At 40.2% G+C, this 22,521-nt stretch overlaps 1 protein-coding gene across 1 annotated transcript in view; it reads right to left on the bottom strand.

The window, feature by feature from the left end:
• Positions 1-21,384, bottom strand: part of LOC136009967 (sodium channel protein type 2 subunit alpha-like) — a 72,059-nt gene extending 50,675 nt beyond the window's left edge. The window contains exon 1 of the mRNA XM_065670508.1: positions 21,250-21,384. The gene's annotated coding sequence lies outside the window, so the exon portion shown is untranslated. The remainder of the gene's footprint in view (positions 1-21,249) is intronic.
• Between the last annotated feature and the right edge of the window lie 1,137 nt (positions 21,385-22,521).

The following is a 22,521-nucleotide window of genomic DNA, read 5'->3' as shown; positions in this document are numbered from 1 at the left end:
TTAATTCCTTTTAAAATCTAACGGCAAGTTTATATCAGATTTGCCCCTACATTGAGGCTATTTTTCGCTTCCATAGCCTGTCAGACACTGATGTTTCCTCCTTTCATGTACTTACAGTAAAAATTCTTATCTCGACTTTTCCTCTGGTGATATGAGTTCAGTGAACCTTTTCTTTGAGACAAATAAATTATACCTGTCTCTGAAACTTGTTTTTACCCTTTTAGTGTTTATGTTACTTTGTGCAACATATCTGCTTTTGTAAATCCTGGTGTTTGGTCTTGCACGGTTTCATTATCAACGTGTTGGCTTTCTTTTTTTTTCTGCTCAGTTCTCCAGATTCCTCCTCCAATTTGCTGCTTAAAGGAGAAACGGAAAAATTAGGTATCTCTATGGATACCACATAAAAACATACTATAGTTGCTTGGAGATGAAGCTATGAAACAATACTCTCTATATGTATTTTCAAGTAATCACGGTACTTGCACAGTGTTTAGTTTCCTTGTATTCATTAGCTAAACCAGAGGAAAGTCTACCCATCATACAGGATAAATTTATTTTCTTCATATAGAGTACTAAATACCCAATAATTGTGTTCAGTTACAAAACAGAATACACCACTTAAACTCACTTTAACTATATCAACTCTTTAAGATATAACACTAGATTCTCCAAATGATGATAAAATATGTGTTTTATCCAGGAATCCTATGGACGGAACCATGTAGCACATAAAGACTTTATAAAGCATATAAAGTTTTTGAACTAGAAGTAGTTAGTGAAAACAGTGAACAACAGGCAAAGAGCTCTCCAGAAGAGTGTCTATTTCCTGAAGCAGTCAAATTTAAAGGAAGAAATAAAAATATTTCTAAAAAATACAAAACCCCAATAAATAATTTTTAAATATCTTTCAGAACTGGCCTCACAGAGTAAGACTTCAAAGGTACAAGTAAAACAAGAATGGCCATGACAATACTGCAAGTTACTTTTCAGTTAAGATTCCTCTTACATTACAGATTTGCTGCAGTGATTCCAAGAAGTCAATAAATAATGCTTTCAGAAAAGAAGAAAGTACTACAGTACTTCTAGCTTAAATTTTCAGAAGCACTCTGGCTCAAATTTCACCTTCACTGAATGAATGCCAGCTGAAAAAGAAAAGCCAGCTTGAAATAAAATTGTGAAGAAAAGAATAGTCACAATAGGCGTAAGTATTGCTTTAGAATGTTCTGCCTACATGAAATCCAGACATTCACAAAATTCTTAATGACTGCAGTTACAGCATTACAACTAGCACATCTGCTTGCTTCCCACTTTCTTGGATAACGTAATTTTTAAAATGACTAAAAAACCAAACGTCATTCTTCTGTTCAGGACTAACCTCTGGTTTTTGTGAAGTGGAAAGAAGTAAGTAAGTCTGGGGTTTTTTTGTTTGGGTTGGTTTTTTTGGCTTGTTTTTTTTTTTTTTTTTTTGTTGGTTGGTTAGTTGGGGGTTTATTTTGTTTTGTTGGGAGGTTTTGGTGTTCTTGGTTTGTTTTTCCAAAAGGGATCCTGATAAAGCTGTGTGGTCTTTAGCAGGACTCAGGTGCACGGAGTAAGATCCCGATATTTACATACATATACAAAGAAATGCAGAAATTGCAATATTAGAAATCAGAAGAATGTTTCTTTCAAGTTCACAAGTTTATTGTCTGTCAACAGCTATGTTACAACAAAATTAAGATCAGGATTTTTTTAAGAATCCAAGTACTTAAAAATTATTGTTTGATGTATATGCAAGGATCAACCCTTTTTACATATCTTAAACTGATTATGCAGATCCTCCACGGGTAATGGACCATTTATTGGAAGGCTCTCAGCTGCTCTGCTTTCTCGCACAGCAGAAGAGTAAGCAGAACTATATACAGCATTATATTACATGAGTAATGTTAAATTAGTTTTATCCAAAAGCACTCTCAATTTCCATTAACGTATGATGGAGATTAAAAAAAAAAAAAACCAACAAACCCCCTATCACATTTAACGTGCTTAAGGTCTCCTAAACTGCCTTTGTTATTAAACAAACATTTACTAAGAAACTGATATTTGGAAATTATAAAACTTAGAATTACAGAATAGTTAGGGTTGGAAAGGACCTCAAGATCATCTAGTTCCAACCCCCCTGCCATGGGCAGGGACAACTCGCACTAAACCATCTCACCCAAGGCTCTGTCCAACCTTGCCTTGAACACTGCCAGAGATGGAGCACTCACAACCTCCCTGGGCAACCCATTCCAGTGCCTCACCGCCCTCACAGGAAAGAATTTCCTCCTTATATCCAATCTAAACTTCCCCTGTTTAAGTTTTAACCCGTTACCCCTTGTCCTGTCACTACAGTCCCTGACGAAAAGTCCCTCCCCAGCATCCCTATAGGCCCCCTTCAGATACTGGAAGGCTGCTATGAGGTCTCCACGCAGCCTTGTCTTCTCCAGGCTGAACAGCCCCAACTTCCTCAGCCTGTCTTCATACGGGAGGTGCTCCAGTCCCCTGATCATCCTCGTGGCCCTCCTCTGGACTTGTTCCAACAGTTCCATGTCCTTTTTATGTTGAGGACACCAGAACTGCACACAATACTCCAGGTGAGGTCTCACAAGAGCAGAGTAGAGGGGCAGGATCACCTCCTTCAACCTGCTGGTCACACTCCTTTTGATGCAGCCCAGGATACGGTTGGCTTTCTGGGCTACGAGCGCACACTGAAGCTGGCTCATGTTCATTTTCTCATCGACCAGCACCCCCAAGTCCTTCTCTGCAGGGCTGCTCTGAATCTCTTCTTTGCCCAGTCTGTAGCTGTGCCTGGGATTGCTCCGACCCAGGCGTAGGACCTTGCACTTGTCATGGTTAAACTTCATAAGACTGGCATCAGCCCACCTCACAAGCGAGTCAAGCTCCCTCTGGATGGCATCCCTTCCCTCCAGCGTATCAACTGCACCACACAGCTTGGTGTCATCGGCAAACTTGCTGAGGACGCACTCAATCCCACTGTCCATGTCACTGACAATGATGTTGAACAAGACCAGTCCCAACACCAATCCCTGAGGGACACCACTCATTACAGGTCTCCAGCCGGACATTGAGTCATTGACCACAACTCTTTGTGTGCGGCCATCCAGCCAGTTCTTTATCCACCGAGTGGTCCATCCATCAAATTGATGTCTCTCCAATTTAGAGAGAAGGATGTTGTGCGGGACAGTGTCGAACGCTTTGCACAAGTCCAGGTAGATGACAACAACTGCTCTACCCCTGTCCATCAGTTCCATAGCCCCATCATAGAAGGCCACCAAATTGTTTCAGGCAGGATTTGCCCTTAGTGAAGCCATGCTGTCTGTCACCAAGCACCTTGTTGTTTTTCATGTGCCTTAGCATGCCTTCCAGGAGAATGTGCTCCAAGATTTTGCCAGGCACAGAGGTGAGACTGACTGGTCTGTAGTTCCCTGGGTCATCCATTTTCCCCTTCTTGAAAATGGGGGTTATATTTCCCCTTTTCCAGGCATTGGGAACTTCACCTGACTGCCATGATTTTTCAAATATGATGGCCAGTGGCTTAGCAACTTCATTCGCCAGCTCCTTCAGGACCCGCGGATGGATTTCATCAGGTCCCATGGACTTGTGTACTTTCAGGTTCTTAAGATGGTTCTGAACCAGATCCTCTCCTACAGGGCCTAGGGTCTTCATTCTCACAGCCCCTGCGTCTGCCTTCTAAGACTTGGGTGGTGCGGTCAGAGCCTTTGACAGTGAAGACCGAGGCAAAGAAGTCACTGAAAACCTCAGCCTTCTCCAAATCCAGGGTAGCCAGTTCTCCCGATAACTTCTGGAGGGGGCCTACCTTGTCCCTAGTCTGTCTTTTATTCACTACATACCTATAGAATCCCTTCTTGTTATCCTCAACATCCCTAGCCAAGTTTAATTCCAACTGGGCCTTAGCTTTCCTAACCTGGTCCCTAGCTTCCCGGACAACATCCCTGTATTCTTCCCAGGCAGCTCCTTGTTTCCACCTCTTATAAGCCTCTTTTTTTCTTTCGAATTTTCCTCAGCAGCTCCTTATCCATGCAAGGAGGTCTCCTGGCCCTCCTGCTGCACTTCCTTCTAGTTGGGATGCAGCACTCCTGAGCTTGTACTTAGATAATAAGCAACATTTTTTTCTGAATTAATAGTAGAATTATAACTTTCTCAAGAAGTGAATTTGCTTTGTATTACATTTGCATATAAAACCAGGATAATACGTTTTAAGAGACATGCTTGGAGACGGACATCTTTAATGAAAAGCACAGGTATTTTTCCATGCATAAAACAGACATGGAGATAAGATAGGTAACGTCTGACCTCACATCTACATTCTGTTGTGAGAAGCCTCACCACAGACATGAAACTCCTCTATGTAGAATATATACACGTTGAGTTCAAAATCTACAACAGTTTCAAGTTCATGTGTAAACTGCAGTGTTGTCAGAGATCTTTTTCACTACTGTTTTGTAAAATGAAATCCAAAGGAAAATAAGAAAACCCACAGCCTCTCTATCAGTCCCATCTCCAGCACTGCATTATAGAAGAAAGCTTCAGTTACATCTCCCAGAAAAACCCCAGGGCTGTGAATAAAGGCAATGGACTGAAAACTCTGTGTTTAAGACTGAAACAGTAATGAATAAGACAGCTCTTCCCCAAAAGTGTCTGGAAAAAACATCATCAGAAATCTCTGTGGATCAATCAACCTTAGAGTAAATTACCACCTTTAAGAAAGTCACACAAGAAGGCCAGTGTCACACTGCAACCAAAGACAACCAGTCAATCAAACCAAAGAAATCCTGAAACATCACTTCACTGAGAGCTCTAACTCTGGGGAAGTGTACCTGTTAACAGCAGCAACTGGATTATTTTCAAGAGCTTAGACAAAAGGAACATGCATTTCTTCTTGCATATAGCAATTTCTATACATTTTTATGGGTAAGAATTTTCTGGCCTCATAAAAAAAAAACAGCAGTATCTGAAACAACAAATATAATAATCTCTGTATCCAAACAATAATTATTTCATAAGAGTTTTATGACTTCTCATTTAAGGATATTATTTGCCCTGAATTCTTACCAACCATTAGATAAACAAGACATTACAGAGGAAGGGCTGGAATGGAAGCAAAATTCCTCACATAAATTACTTATTCCCTTAAGGGTGTTATTTGAAAGAATTCTTGAAGGCATATGGCTGAGCCTCTACATCAGTGCCTGGGGGAACCCCCACATGCGACAGAACACGTGTCAGTAGTTACTAGGATACACCAAGATGAACCTCTGGTTTTTTGAAGACAACTCCCAGAATTTTGTGAAATTTATCGTTTTTTAGGAAGGAGGAAAATTCTTGGAATCAGTCATAGCTACAAAAGATACAAAACACTTACTAGAGAAATAACTTATGCTAAGCTTTTGCTAGAAAAACCATATGACCCAACAACAGTTTCAGATTCAGTTCTCTCATAAAAAGAAACAATCCTCCTTTTGAAGATATTTTCAGTGCAAGTTAAAGGATTCACAACTGGGAGGAAGGAAAGAAATTGAGAGTTTCTTTTGCCTTCTTATTGCCAGGTACTAGAATTTTCACAGTGATTCCCTGCTGATTCATTAAAATATATCCCCTCAAAGTTCATTTACTATCCAGAGAGACTGCTTCAGCAGCAAATCAGAACTGCTCCATGATTTGTTCAGACCTCATAATTTAGTAATAATTATTAATTCAGTAATAAATTACATGCACACAATATTTCAAAGTACACAAGCACTGTGCACAGCCAAGAAACTGCATGCATCCATGTACATAGGGTTTTTCATTAATTTGGCTCTTACAGGCATAGATCCAAAATGTCATGTATTTAGCTATGTGTATCAGAATGCTCCATGTAATTACTCAAAGTTTGTACACAATACTCAGACATTGTAGAAACATCTCCAAGTAATTTATTCAAACTCATGCAGGTGTAGCACGTGCTATAAATGTTTTAGACTTTAAGACTAATACATGGTTTAGTATTGTTATCATTCTGATATTATTATGATAAAATATTATTTTAAAATAAAATTATCTTGAATTCCTTACCTCCACCACTTGCAGATGAAACTCAATGTATTGGGATCCCTCTGACTGACTGTACCAACACCAACTTCACATCAATGAAACTCCCATTAATGTAGAAAGCATTATTGTGAATTATGACTGATTTCACGTAAGTTAAAAAAAAAGAATATTGGATGACATTTTTCCATGCAGGGAACACATATGTCGTGCCTAATAGAAAGATTCAGCTTATTTCCAGAGTGGATTAAAAAAAAAAAAGTCAATTTCTGATAAAAGTTTTTAGTATTGTATTTATAATCAATTACATGAAATAATATTACAGAAATCAGAGAAAAATATAGTTTGGGAGACACCTTTGGAAGTCAGGTAGTCCAAACACCAGTTTAAAATGAGGCTAAGGTTACCTACCTTATATCATCTACAGTAAGAACTCAGTAGGTTTAAGGGGTCTGTTCCAGGTTGCCTCCCCATGCCCTCCACTGGGTCTCTCCAGGATCTCCCAAGGTGCCTTAGTAAATCCTCAACTCATCAGATTCTAGCCTGCACCTCATCCAAGCCTGGGATTTTTTTACCAGCTCTCTATTAGCCCTCAGCACCACCTGCACCTCCGGCTGTCTAGCTTGTGTTCTAACAGGAGTATTTACTGCAGGCTTTCGCTGGTCTGTTACTAAATTCTCCTTTCTGGCTTTCTGATTAAGTTTTGAGCCATTGCTAATACATATCACCACTGCAAAGCAACATCAACAAATTATGTCAAATCAGCACAGATGCCCCAAAATGCAGCTGAAAGCTTCCCTTCTGAACAATGAAAATGAATTAGGAGCTGAAAGAAAATGTACTCTTTAAGCTATGGCAAATTGAGATTCAAAACAACAGAAGATTTTTTTAATATTAGAAATGTCCTCTTGAATAATAATAATTATTTTTATAAAACAAACAGAGAAAATGTAACAAAAAATAACAAGAAACAAGTTAATAACATACTGGAGAATCCAAACCGATGTTTATTTGGATTTGAAACAGTAAAAAATTTTGTTTTCAAAGCCTTAAAACATACAGGGACACTGTCAGTGACCATAACTGAACAGATATATCACTTGAAAGATTTTAGAAAGCAAATGTGCTTTGTCACGAGCTTTACAGCCTGCAAACATCAATTGCATCAGGTCTTCTCCCTCAAATGTTGCTAAAGATTTTTTTTTTCCTTTTGCAAATAAGGGAATACATCAGAGAAGGAGGGAGAGAAAAAAGCAACTAACTCCCTACCACCACCCCATAAGGAAACAGAAGGTGAAAACTGGCTACAGAAGCAAAAGCAAGGAGTACAGCCAGACCCCTTTCAGTTCCTCATTCTGGCCAGACAGACTCCCTATGCCTCATTTAATGGGCTCATTAGTGTAATCTGAGTCTACTTTTTGTGCCTGTCTAATTTCCTAGCGAGACTCAGCTGCTCTTCTGCAAATGGATACAGGCTGAGGGCTGTCAGTAAAACCTGGCTCAGGCTATAGTGATACGGGGGAAAAATTCCCACATCCATTCTATGCCTTTGTGCGAACACCCTGAAAACAGAAAATTACATCAGCATACAGCATCACAGGGATGTGTGGCAGGATGTTTTTCTTGAAGAGGTTCACCTCTCAGGTTCAAAGGGATTTAGTACCTCTAGTATATTATTGAACTTTCTTACATATCAGAAAAAAACCCTGTTTACCTATGACATCCATTAAAAAGCCACAGAAGCCGAATAAGCCTTTAAAACTCAGATGAGAGTTCAATACCAATTATTCCTTTCAGTTCAATAGCCTAAAATGAAGTGCTGTGCTGCTACAAGAGATTTTGAGGCTGTCAACCACATTGGCAAAGTTCACTATCTTCATCCCGCTGTAAATGAGAGCATGAGAAGGAAAAACAAAAAAAATGCTAGAATACTTGACACCATGATGGTGATGTCAGAGGAGATAACAACCAAAGCAGACATACAAGAGACACTTAATTTTCATGACAAAGCCTTGCTAATCTACTTCCAGCTAGAAGTTCACTCTTTACAATCTTTATTGTCAACATGGACTGCCCTTTCTTTCCCCTCACCCACTAAGGTAGTATAACATCTGTTTATATAAACTGCACCCTTGAATAAACACACGAGTAAATGTATTTATGACATAAGGAATTGAAACATTGTTAATTTCCTAAATTCGTAAAGCAATTCATATAAAACCTGCCAAATATATTAGACAAACACAAAAGTGCTTACTCATCTATTTGTAAAAAAGATCTTGTTTTGGCGACAGTTAAAATATTTGAATTCACATTTCTGCCTTATCATGACCTAGGCTTTGAAGCTTCCAGGATATTGGTAACACCTGAAAAGCACACTATCTGACATTTAGTCCTGCGTGATCTATTTAGATAGGTCATCCCAAGATAAACATGGTAGCGAGCTTTTTCTGCAGAAACTGCAATCCGGCCTCAGTTATAGCTTAGTAATTAATCAGTTACATAATTTTTATACAGAAGATTAAAGTGCTTTCACAGTTGAACAAGAAAACAGATATTTACAGATGTGTGGGAACACAAATTGACATACAAGAGGCAGGAATCTGCAATAGACGAAGCCTGGAAACTAATTACCAACTTGGAATTAGCATGTCTATACACCAAGTAACTTTTTTAAAAGCCTGCATCATAAGACAAAATGGAATACATGAAATAACTATTTGTGCTGATTGTAACATTTATTTTTTGTTTCAATTTAAAACAGTATTCTGAAGCAAAACCTATTGAACCCAGCATTTGACTTCACTAAAATTTTATATCAAGCGGGAACTATTGATCAAACTCAGTTTCCTCTTCTTTCAACAGTATTTTATTATTACTGATGATATACATTAAGAAAAAAAAATATACATTCAACTCCCAACTTTATTGACAAAAAGCGGTATGATCTACAAACAAAAATACAGTAAATACAAGGGAATGAATCCTGTCGTCTGCATATGCAATCCTGAACAATTCAATTAATACAGCATAGTGATACTAAACACATTTATGCACATTTCTGTGAATTTACAAAACCCACTACTTTTTATAAATACAAACATTAATGTAAGATGATTGTGCCTTCTCTTTGACACTGTAGCTATGGAATATCCATCAGAATGTCCATCAAGCAAGGTGCCAGCAGGGTACAGATAAATCAAAATGTGTTAAAGATTCAAAGAAACCTCTCTGGCTGAAGCAGAAAATATATACAAGAAATATATGGCACAGCTACAGACTGGGTGGCACAGCTACAGACTGGGTAAAGAAGAGATTCAGAGCAGCCCTGCAGAGAAGGACTTGGGGGTGCTGGTCGATGAGAAAATGAACATGAGCCGGCAGTGTGTGCTCACAGCCCAGAAAGCCAACCGTATCCTGGGCTGCATCAAAAGGAGCATGACCAACAGGTCGAAGGAGGTGATCCTGCCCCTCTACTCTGCTCTTGTGAGACCTCACCTGGAGTATTGTGTGCAATTCTGGTGTCCTCTACATAAAAAGGACATGGAACTGTTGGAACAAGTCCAGAGGAGGGCCACGAGGATGATCAGGGGACTGGAGCACCTCCCGTATGAAGACAGGCTGAGGAAGTTGGGGCTGTTCAGCCTGGAGAAGACAAGGCTGCGTGGAGACCTCATAGCAGCCTTCCAGTACCTGAAGGGGGCCTATAGGGATGCTGGGGAGGGACTCTTCAGGGACTGTAGTGACAGGACAAGGGGTAATGGGTTAAAACTTAAACAGGGGAAGTTTAGATTGGATATAAGGAGGAAATTCTTTCCTGTGAGGGCGGTGAGGCACTGGAATCGGTTGCCCAGGGAGGTTGTGAGCGGTCCATCCCTGGCGGTGTTCAAGGCCAGGCTGGATGAAGCCTTGTGTGGGATGGTTTAGTGAGAGGTGTCCCTGTCCATGGCAGGGGGGTTGGAACTAGATGATCTTGAGGTCCTTTCCAACCCTAACTATTCTATGATTCTAATATAGATATGCTAGCTGAACAGTGATGTAGGAACATGCAGAACATGGTAACAGATTACAAACAGCATAGCATCTAGAGTGGACATAATGGAATGAGGGGAAGCACTGATGGCCTTTTTCCTTAAGACAAATATATAAAAAAGAAAACCCAAAAAACAAACAAAACAAAACCAAACCCAAAACAAACCAGAAACCAAACAGAAAACACACACACACACAAAAAAAACCACCACAAATTCCCTCTATTATTATTTTTAACTCAAGTGTTAACCAAACTATTTCCACTATTATGCCAGTGGCTGAGGTAAAGAGATATAAAGCACTTCCTTTGGTTTTCCTACACTTCCTAATAGTCAGGCCTATTTCACTACCAATTTATTTCTATCGTAAGTAAAAGACAAAGGGAAAAAAAAGATTGTGAAAAAAATTTGAAAAAAAGGTTGCCCGAATATGAAGTAAATGTCATGATTAAACTAGATCACAGAACCATAGGATGAACTAAGTTGGTTGACCTTTAAGGTCATCAAGTCCAACCACTACTCCAGGAGACCATAGGTCTCCTTCACATATAAATAAGTCCTGCATTTCTTACACTCCACCTGTTTTGCTCAGTTTCGTTCTAGGATGTAATTCTTCTAAAAAGAGAATTTTTTTCCTATGACCAGAGTCTTTTCTGTAAACAGTGTTAATTCTGTTAGCCTTCATCAGGTATTTTCAGACATTCCAATGATCATAAACCAGAACAACAGAACTTCAAGGCAGCTTTGGCAGTAGTTTTCTTTGGGGCTTGAATCAAAAAGTCTTTATATTTTTCTGAAGTATTTGTTCTTTCTCATCCCTTCCTGACTTTCTATATTATTTGGGTCTATGTTGTAAGACAAGTCTGCATTACAATGTATCTGACAGTACAAGCAGTTGGCAGGAATACAACAGGAAACCTTCCTCAATGTGCACAAAACCATACAAAGCCCACAACACTGAAGACCCCAAAGGACAGGTGGAAACACATCTCATGTTTTTATTTACTTTTCTGATTTACTCACTTTGTAACAAAAACCTGGATTAGATGAAGTTACCAAAAACAAAACCCTAAAGTTAATGCTACCCTTGCATCCACAGGGGAAATGATGGACAAAAACCAGATACAACAGTATCCTGTAAAACAAAATAAAATCAGCAGAATGAAAAAGGAAACATAAGTCTGGAATAGTAATTTCCTTTCATAAACATTTTATTTCCACTGAAAATGTTATGCTTTCCATATTCAAATTTAGAGGTTCAAAATCAAGGCTGCACTGACTGATATTGATTGCCAGCTGATATATGAGTAAGAGACAACAGTAATGTTGACACATTGGTTGTTGAAAAATATTGAAATATTGATAGTTATTAATGAAACATTACTATTGAGAATATTAGAATCAAACCAGGGAAATACATTCTGCAACCAATTTACCTGATTCAGAGCCCAGTTTAAAGGATGTTACTGCTATGTGCAATGAGAAACAACTTTCAGCAATTAAGCATACAAGAGTCTTGAAGACCAGCAAGTAAAGGATCAACCTCTATGAGCTATTTCATGATAATCTGTAGACAAAGATAAATGTAGTATTCTGATGCAACCCACTCTTGTGGTCATTGACAACAGGTAATAAATTCAAAAGGAAATCATCTTTTTCCCCTTGTACTAGTATGATAGATATCCATATTTTCCCAAACATGATGAAGACTAAGAAGACAAAGTTGATAGTTCTATTGACCTAGTTTTTGATAAATTGTGAAATTTTCAAAATGTTTGCAATTATTGTATCAGCTGTGATTACATTTTAAAAAATCTCTGCCAAGTTCACACTGTATTATCAGGGCCTGATACTTGATAGAAATGAAAGCACATAGAAATGTGTCTGCCAGTAATACCTATTAGAAGTCACAGAATCATCTACAGGATTGTAAACACCAATTTCCCCTGCCTTAACCCCAGCGATTCACAACCTATCTGAACAAGCCCACCTGGGTACTGCTGTGGTTCAAGTGAGGTTGAACGGAGCTTTGAGCAACCTGATACAGTGAAAACTGCCCCCATCTGTCTACCATGACAGGCCTGTCTGCCTGTTCCTGCCTGAAAGATGTCCCTTTCTCCAATACAGAGAGGTAAATAACATTTTGATAATTACAGGCCCCACCTCACACACAGAAGCACTTCACAGTCCCACTTCCATTAACACAGCATGACCAGCACAGGAAATCCTCAAAATTGATTTCTCTGACAGTTATCAGTATTCTTTATCAAATCTAGAGCCATTAGGAACAGTTCCAGAAATTATACCTGTTATTCATTTACTTTGCAGCATAAAGCACCAGAGGAAGAGAGGCAACCTACAAGCAAATCATTGAAAACACACCTGCAGCATAAGCATATAGGGCACAGATATTCCCCCCACTCTTCCAATTCAGATTTGCAAATGAAATGAAGGCCGTATTACAAAGTGCCTTTAAAAAATTATTTAGAAGAACCTAAAATGATATTCCAGGTGAAGGATTACTGGTAAGGTAACAGGCTCAGCATGGAAAACTGTGCCTGTGTTAGTGCCGTGTCCCCCAGGGATGGCTTGAATATGCTATAACTAATATGGTACATGGACTAATCTACTGTTTGGTACATATGGACTAATCTATTGTTCCTTGATGAAGGCACACAGCGTTTTTTACTATGCATGCAGTAGTACATAGTTCCCTAGAAACAAGGAAGTCTTTGCTACCTGGTCACAGAAAGCAGAGATTATACTGCACAACAGCAATTCAAGTAAAAAGAAATTGCAAGACACTTACAGAAAATGCTTTTTCAATTAAAAAAGCACTACACACAGTACAGCAGCTGGTTAAAAAAAATAGATTTTTTTTTAATGTCATTTTCTTTTTCAGGAAAAAAGAAAGCAGCTGTTTCAGACCACAGCATAAGAGCCATTGTACTTTTATCAGCACTGTGGAATGACACAGAGCTTCAAAACCTTCCTTGTTCCTTCCTTCCCAGTCATACAGAGGGAATAAATAATTTAATCACGTATTCATCAGGCAAGAGGAATAGCCTATTAGTCTGTACCGGCATTCCTTCCCCCTTGCTCCATTGCTTCTCTTAGAACTCTAGAAGAGGTAGAAGTATACATGTGTCTCTTTGTGTATTTTTATAGCTTAGCCGAAAACCAGCTCTAGTAGCTTAAAAATCAATTAAACAAACAAACCAACCAAACCAAAACCCATACCTGTGAGTATCTTCAAATTCACACACAACTTTCTAACATTAAAAGTGAGTAAAGAACCAGTATAAATAGAATGTTACAATATTTGGAAAAGAACCATAAAATTCACCCTGCATAAGAAACTAGAAGAATGGCACTGAAACAATATCACTTTTAGAAAATCAGTTACCAGAGACTCCTTCAATCATCAAATACCCATCTCCCCCTAAAAGATACCTACGAGACACATCACCATAATGCAAGCCATGAAAAAGGGCTACAGGTTTTGCAAGTAGCTCATTTGCTGGTAAACAAATGTACATTTCTTAAATTACTTACAAAGTACCAAGCTACTGTCAGTGACACATTTCTCCAAAGATGCAAGGAACGCTGTCCTCAATCTGACTGACCAGGGGCAAATTATAAAGAGAAAAACTTAAAGAATCATTCTTTTTTATTATTTCCATTTGAACTGAACTAGAATCCTTGTAAACAACAAATACAAATGGAGCAGCAACTAGCATCCTTGTCAAGTACCCTTGTCCAGCTTCTAGAGTTTTAACAACGTAAAAGCCTGAGAAACAGAAAAATATATCAGTGCTCTTAAACACACAATACACCTGAGTTTGGCCCTAGAAATACTTGCATTTGCTTAAAAGAATGGGAGTTCCTGTTCTGATGCTTACATTTGAAGCTATTTGCCTTCTGTTTTATCTGCCTCTGTGATTCAGGTGCCACACTGTCAACCACTTCTCTAAAACCAAAAACCAAACAGTCATCATTCTCCCAGGAATTTGAAATCTTACTATATTTTTCTTACACTGAAAGCTGTGGCATGGAAGCTGTAGAAAATCAACCAACCAATCAGCAACACACACACACAGAAACCACCCCAAATCCTCACAAAAAAAAAAAAAAAACAAAAACCCTAAAAAATGCTTACAGTATAAGAACTCAAGATTCACTTCTAGGACAGAGGGACTTTGGCTTCAGTGCAGAACACCCTAATTCTGTATCTATGTCCCTCAGCAAAATGATGAGATAATTGTTCAGCATATCCATGCAGTACTATTTTAAAGTAATTCCTGTAATTTGTCATCTTAGAGTCATCAAACCCATTTTTTAGATTAATAGAAACATTCTCTCACCCTCTGCATGCCTTTACATTCTTAGGCAATTGTTTGAATCTTGTGGGACCATGGTCCATTTGGCCCTGTGTCCAACTCAAAGAAATCCACAAAAAGTAAAGCATTACACAACAGGAAATGCATCATTTACAGCAACATAGAAAAGCAGTATTTCTGAAAGGCTCTGGAAAATTTCCAGAATCCACAAAACAGAAAGATGGAAAAGCGCAAGGCTATGATAATTTCTGCACTCTTTTCACAACAAATAAAACTTCTTGGAAAATGAGTGTCTGAAGGTTTTGTCAAGAACTGAATCAATTTTCTAGAAACAAGAAAATAAACACACATACTTTCGCCCATAAGTGTTGATCATCACAAACCCAATCTCTGTTTACTTAGTGCAACAAAGCCTCTGGAAATCATTAATTTATTCCTTTCCATCATCCATGAAGTAGTACGTCATCACTACATGGAAGGAAAGAACTCTGCTTGAATTCAGTAAAAGGACAAAGATGCAGCAAGATGAAAATAAAATATGCCTCCAGGGATTGGGAGACGGAAGCAGAGTGAAGGAAAGAAAGACTAAGTAAGCGATCATGGCTATTTGGTGCTCCAAACAAATGGACTTTTCTTTCATTCAATTTATTAAATCTAATTAACAAAATAATCTTTTCTAAGCCACGGAAACTGCTACAAAATATCATTAAACATGAAACATCATTAAGTATTAACCACAAGTATCTACACCCTGAAAGCTTTAAATTGCATCTTCTCCATGACAATCTGCAAATTGATACATCACTTGAAGGACATACTTGAGTCTTTAACATTATAGAGGCAAAAAAAACATAACAATTATCACTGTTTTTTCTTACTTATATATTCTTCAAAAGTTTTCCAAGGTGTTGTTTTAATTTTGAAATATCTTTTCCTACATAAAACTGACGATCACATTATTAATAAAATTAATAACATCAGAGTAAGCAGAGATCTCTGTTTGCAAAAAGAGCTGTATACTCTTTAATATAGGAAAACATAGTAAATCCTTAAAGATACGTCAGCCTGGAAACAGAAAAATAAGCTACCTAGAATTAGGATCTATTATTGAATCTAAATGTAAATTAATTAACACATTTTTCTTAGGAAATGTAGTATAAAATATATAACTCAAAATTTTCTACACGATGGTCCACTATTAGCTATAGATATGCCCTTTGAAATCTCATGCACAGGCTACAGAAGAAACACAGGCTGTCTTGATCAAGAATTTTGAGCTGAACAGTGACAGGACTGACTGCAGACACAGGCCTCTAAGACACACCATGAATCAGCTGAAGCTCAACACAACCCATCACCACCAGTGCTCTGCATGAAACCTGGAGTCCAAGTCCCAAGCAGTGTAACATAAAAGGAATTTTTTACAGGGATAGAAGAGAAAAACAGATTACACCACGAAAATCTCTCTCCTACCCATCAAGGAGCTTTATTCCTGGACAAGCTCCCTCTGTGCTGAACCCCTGGTCTCTGTTTTAAATAAAGATCTTTCAGGTTTTGATGCATTGGTACGGCAGGAAGCACCTTCGTGGCACCCTTAACAAGAGATGACTCCAAATATCAAGTTCCTCCATCCCCACTGCTCCTCCTATCGATACGTTTACCTAAGCAGTGCCTCCATATACAATTTTCCTCAGTAAGCATCACCTCCCTGTGACTGTTTTTAAAGCCCCACTCTCTCCTTCCTCTTGTCTTAGTTGTGCTGTATGTATTCAAACACAACCAAGACTACAAGTACTCTTCCCAGTAGTTCAGTAATCTCAGCTCCTAAATAATGACCCCCCACCTTCCCCCAACTCCCCCCCCCCCCATCTTGGAGTGGGAATAAAAATATTAAACCAGCTGTGTGCCAGATAAATAAATCCAGCAGCACTTGCAGCAAATCAGAAGGTTGTTTTTAAAACACATTGCAGCTACACAGTGTGTAGCTACCTCTGTACCAATTAATCTGGCTATAGATGTTAAAAACTAAAGGTATCTTCAAATCACTAACTTTATTTCAATTCCTCTGAGGTTTTCTGCTTGAATATAAACCTTGCTGCATGAGAAGTATTTCCAGATGGAATCAGGATCAAGATACAAGGGCTAAACAGCACAGAAAAGCACACCACTTGCTAGCCAACCACAATGTCAATGCCAAGAAAACATGCAGCACCCAAGCACCAGGGACCAGAGAAGCCACTGATGGATTTAGGGCAAAGAAGCTTAATTCCCTACTAAGAGGCAGACCCCCAAAACAAACACTTGGACACTGGCTAATGAAGGAGGCATGTTTCTCACTATTACAAAGAATTTGAGTGCCCATCGATCAAGCCAGATGGCCAAGAAGTATACACACATTAACTAAGCATTTGCGTACCAGAAGCAAAAAGCTCCTTCCTGCCTGCTATCCCTTCAAGTATCAAACAGTTCCTCTACACATGCAGTTAAACTGCCAGCATGAAAGCTGCACAATTGCATCTAGCCCTGGAGTGCAATGGCCACAGTGGGTGGAAGCAGCAGGATAAAAGTCGTAAGGAAAGTGGGGAGACACAAGGGTGGCTATGGTTAAGAAGGATGAGGTGTGAAACAGTGAAGACTTACTAGCAGAATGAAAAGAAATGCAGCAAATGCAGTAGGAAGGGAAGCCTTCATGCAAATAGCCTATCCAGTGATTTAGAAATTATTTATACAGAGTAAAAATATTTGGGCAAAACACTTCTCAGGCATGTTGTAAATATTCTAAGACATGTATTATACATTCAGAAAACCTGGAGATACATTAATGAGCACAGTAGTATTTAAAATTGCATACTTAAGGCACAAGAAAAAAACAATCCTTTTCAGTAACACTGTAGCAAGGTAAATGGGTTATCTATAAAAGTTTTGTTAAGTTATATGCACTTTAACATAAGATCAATGTGAGTTTCAAGACTGTGTATGTTATTTGGTTATCTTTCTTCTATAGTATCTTTTCACTATATTTACTCATTTTCATATCAGGATGATTTGCATAGTAAATCATAGTAGTCCAGACACAAAGCCAGTGAGCCAGATGCAAAGGGCTTGCCCAGCTTTTTCCAGGAACTCAGGTAGCAAGACTGGGTGGTCTCTCACGAGTACTCACAGGACAGATAAAAACTAGAGACAGCCTGCCTGCTGCTGCTTTGGGTCAAGCACAAATGGCATCAGCACTCTACACCCTGGCAAGTACTGTGGGCATAGTACCAGTCCCTACGGTACCCCAGCACTGCTAGCCTACAGATGTAGGAACTAATACAGAATACATGCTCCAGCCCATCTGCAGAAGCAGGTTACACTGCAAGGGCACAGAGGGACACCTTATGTCTTTTGGCTACTAAGATATGACTTTTTTAAACAAGAATTTCACATCCAAAAGTTCAGGATAACACTGGATAATGATTCTGCAAATGCATCACTTGAGGAAAATACCATTTCAGTCTGAAAAAAAAATAAATCAGATCTATATGTTAATAATCTTGTCAACTGTATACTAACACAAGAGGATCAACTAAACATGTAGGTAGAGGTGGAACTCCCATCTAATATCTGTCATGAAAATGCACGCTCCCAGAGGCTCGCTGGAGCATTCTTGTTATTTTCCCTCACTTAACTTTGTTGAACTCAAGGCAAGAAAATCTCATAGCGTGACTTTCAAACACAGACTCCAAACTTGACACAGAACTTAACAAAACTTCTATGGAAATAACTCTGTTAAACTTCCTGCTCACATGTGAAAATACATTCAAATTACTTTGTGGGTTTTGATATTTTTCTCTTCCAGAACGCAGCAACTGCATGCAGGATAATTTATTTTTTCTTTTAAACTTCTGCTTTGCTACTGAATTTTTTCCAAGACTGTAAAAACAAATATTTATGCTGAACTCATGACACTGCATGGGAAAATGCAAACTGTATTTAGAAATGTGAGAAAGGGTTTATCTCCTATCTGGAAAACAACCAGTTAACAGTGACAAAAACCTTAACAAGAGGAACAAGACAATTAATGGGAAGACTTCCCTGGCAACAGATCAATGGCCTTTGGACACAAGTGTTTCAACCAGCACAACCACTCAATGCTGAGAATGACTCAACTCTCTCTAAGGAGCATGACATCTGTGATTATTATTGATAAATTGTAAACTCAGCCCAGGATGAGGATGTATTTATTTCAACAGGAGGGAAGAATCTTTCTGAAGATTAAATTATACCAGCTTTCTCTCCATGTGTTCTGGACTGCAAGCACACACGCAGTCCCGAAGGACGTGCTGCAGAAGGCATCCAACTTAGTGTCCTTATAAAAAAATTAAAGGAGGACATATGTGCCTACAGGATTCGATCCAAGGATAGTTTGTTTCTTGGACCTGAATAAGGTGGAATATCTTCTACGTGCTATCACTGCTTAACATGTACATATTAACAATAAATTAGAGTTGCTTACATGAAGACAAAGTCTTTATCTTTTCAGCATTGCATCAAAGCTTCATCTGTGTCTCAAACAAGAAAAATGAGTTTTAAATAAAGTGTTGAAGGTAAAAACTGTCCCCATCAATACTGTTCTGCTGGTAATAAAACCTCAGATTAACAGAATCTGCGTAAAAGCCCAGGAATTTGTTCACGTCTCATACTGTTTATCTGACTTTGCATTTATTTTAATGTGTCTAATTTTAAATATCAACAACCTGCTTCACTCCTTTCCATTTCTCTGTTGAGCTTCAGCTGCAAACACTGGATTTTTTTTTTAAATATGAAAGGGGCAATGTTTGCTTTTGTGTCTCTTACAAATAACATAAAAGTATCAGTGAACACCTAAGATTTATGCAAATCTTGTATTTTCATCAAATCTGTCTTGGTAAAAACTTCAGGTAAATAAATCTTTAGAAGACCACTTAATGCAGTATTTAATATATATATGTGTAAGAAATAAACAAAAAACAAGGTCCTAGATGAAACTGTCCTCTTGAATCCTTAACCATGATAGGTGATGGGGTCGGAGTGTGGGTGAAGATGACATTAAACCCCTTGGACTGGCCGATAGCCGACCTAGCCCTTGGCATACCTTGCAGCAGCCGGCGCAGCCCTCCGACAGCCCTGCCCCTCACTGTGTGAAGCACACAGCAGAGCTCTGCTTCCCATCCTGACACACCCTTTTCCATCAGGACTGGCCAGGGAGCCGCTGTGTTTCTTGCGGAGAGATCAGAGCCAACACACAGATTGGGCTCTTCCTAATTGCCTGCAACAGTTCCATTTGGCAAACAACAACAACACAGGAACCAATCAGATTCTAACAAAAAGTAGATTTTCAGTCCACTGAGAAGCTAAAAGACATTTCCCACACGCACACACACACTACTGACCGGCAAATGGCAGTGTCAGAACTGCTTTCACCCCATATGAAAATTCACATCTCAATACTTGTGTGGTACTGTGCATTAAATGGTAAAGATGTCATTACAGTAATTCATCCTACAAAATACCAAGATTTTTTATCATGGGGTGTTTTTTTGGTATTTTTGGGGTGGTTTTTGTTGTTGTTGTTGTTGTTGCTAACTCCCACACACAGATTTGCTCTAAAACAAGTTCAGCTGGGGAAAAAAAAAAAAAAGACATAAAATTTTACCTTCCACTACTTAATTTTGCTTTTTGCACCCCACTCAAACTAGACATCTTTTTAATATACTCCAGAAACAAAGAGATGTTTGGGTAACAAAGAAACATTATATAGATTGGAGTCCTCAAGTGAAACAGCAAAATCAGACTTTACATAAGTAGTGGGAAAGTGTAATGAAATTAAGTTTTCTTGACTGAAAGGCTCCCACTTTCCATAAAACAACCACGTAATTTTCTATGAAGGATTGCTCCCATAATTCGTTTTCCTACCAAGGTTTTTATGAGGTTGAAGCAGTACCGCTCATGTGGAAAGCACAAAGTGTGTTCTTCTAAATTACTATTCTTTGTATAAAAGTCACAACAACCCAATCTGGACATAGCAAATAACTTTGCTCTACCCAGAGCACAAGATGGGATACGAGAAGTTTAGAGTTATTGTAACCAAGCACCTAAGAACAATTAATGTGTCATGCTCTCATTTTCTACACAGAAACCCGGGAATTAAGGTTGCCCGAGATGAGCACACGCTGTTCTTCCTGTTGCGCTCTCCTGTGAGCTTCTTCCATCTTTCCTACAGATGTGGTCACCCCTGCTTTGCAACCACGGAGACTCGATGGCACAGAGGAAAATCCCCCATCTAGATCTCAACCGGCTCCACCTCCGCAGCTGCAGACTGTGTTTCACAGCAAATTAAGAACTCGTTTGCTTTGTTGCCTCAGAGATACCAAGTGGGACCTCGGACGCAGCTTGGAGAGAGACTATTTTTTCCCGGGTGGGTGTATGGGGGAGAACTGCACAAGCTGGGTATCAGGAGAACCTGGGGCTTGCCGGCAAAGCAGCTCCCCAACAGCTAATACCACTTTTAAAACAAGCAAGCAAACAAACCAAAACAAACCAAAACAACCCACCCAAGCAAACAAACCAAACAGGTGCCACACAACGATGCGGCCATGGGGAAGAGAAAAGCAATAGAAAGAAGGGATTGAACATCATCACCTAGTTTTACTCAGTGCTCCAGCCGCCCTCCCAGGCTAGGAGGGGTCGGAGGGACCCTCGAGCGGCAGCTGAGAGCAAGTTCGGGCACAACCCCGCGAACAAGACGGAGACAAGACAATACTCACTTCGCCCATGCCACAGGTAGCGGTCCTCTCTGCGCTCAGGGGCGGACGCCGGCTCCCCTCGACTCCCCAGCGCCTGCGAGCACCTCGCCCTTCCGTGCCCTGCCCTGGCCTGCCCCGCCAGGCAAGCGGCCGCACCCGCCGCCACCGCAGCGCCCCCCCCGCGGACACCGTGGGCCGAGCCTTGGCTGTGGGGCGCGGCCGAGCCGTGGCACAGCCCACCGCAGCGGGGGAGGGGAGGGTTGGCGGTCCGGAAAGGAGGGCACCGGTGCCCTGGGGCGAGGCTGCCGCCCGGGAGCGAGCAGGGACCTGAGCTAGCTTTGTGGGATGCTGCTGCCGGGAGGTGGCTCCGTAGAGCCTCTTGGTCTGGGCAGCGCTTCTCCTCCGGGCAGCCAACCCGCTGCCGCCTGCCTGTGACCGCCGCGGCGGCTGCTCCTGGGAGCCCCGCGGCAGCCGGAGCGGGACACCGTGGTCCCTGCGGGACAGGGGCAGCTGAAGACGGCGACCCCGAGTAGCGCAGGCGGCGAGTGCAGGGGACTGGGGTACGCGCGGGTCCGGGCCTGCAGCCCTGGCGGCGGAGGGTCCGGCTCACGCATCTCCGGATGCGGCGTTCCGCAGCGGTCTGCGGGCGCCGGACGCTTCGCTTCGCGTCCGTGTGTCGTTTCTTGTGAACACAAAGCCAGCGTGGCTCTTGACAGCCGTTCCCTTCTGCAGTTCTTCATTGTCGTTTAGTGCTAAATGGGTTTCCGAATGGAAGTCATTCCTTGGTGTCCTTGGGCTATAATGCAAGGCAGTGACATTATGCATTTGTGTAACGAGCTTTTAAAAATATTAGGCCCATTTTGTTTACTAATGGCTGACTGTAGTACCTTTGAAGGTCCCTTGGAAAGCAAGCAGTGAAAAGTAAGTCTGCAGCGCAGTGCGAGGTGTTTTGTGTTATTTTACTAAAGAAAGCATCTCAGTGTGGTTGTGTCCTGCATGGACAATAAATTGTCCTCCGTGCTTTTGGGCGTGGGCAACACGCTAATTCTGTACAGAGTTTAGGAGAAAATAGACGCCCAAAGACCAGCAAGCATTAGGGCTGTAGTACCTCATTTCTTACTGTATGTATCTAAAGCTGTTATGGATAGCTAGCCACAACCAAAATCATGACTAACCATAAATTAAATGTTTAGCCCCTAAGTTAAAATGCCAGCCAGCCTAGGCTCCCCAGCACTTTCACCACCAACGCTTCATAATCTTGAATGCCTCCTGCTGTGGCGTGGGTGCATTGTC

This window comes from Lathamus discolor, chromosome 3, assembly GCF_037157495.1.
Source record: "Lathamus discolor isolate bLatDis1 chromosome 3, bLatDis1.hap1, whole genome shotgun sequence".
NCBI classification, from domain to species: Eukaryota; Metazoa; Chordata; class Aves; order Psittaciformes; family Psittacidae; genus Lathamus; species Lathamus discolor.
Note: the sequence above shows the minus strand (reverse complement) of the source record. Positions and strands in the feature narration are given on the sequence as shown.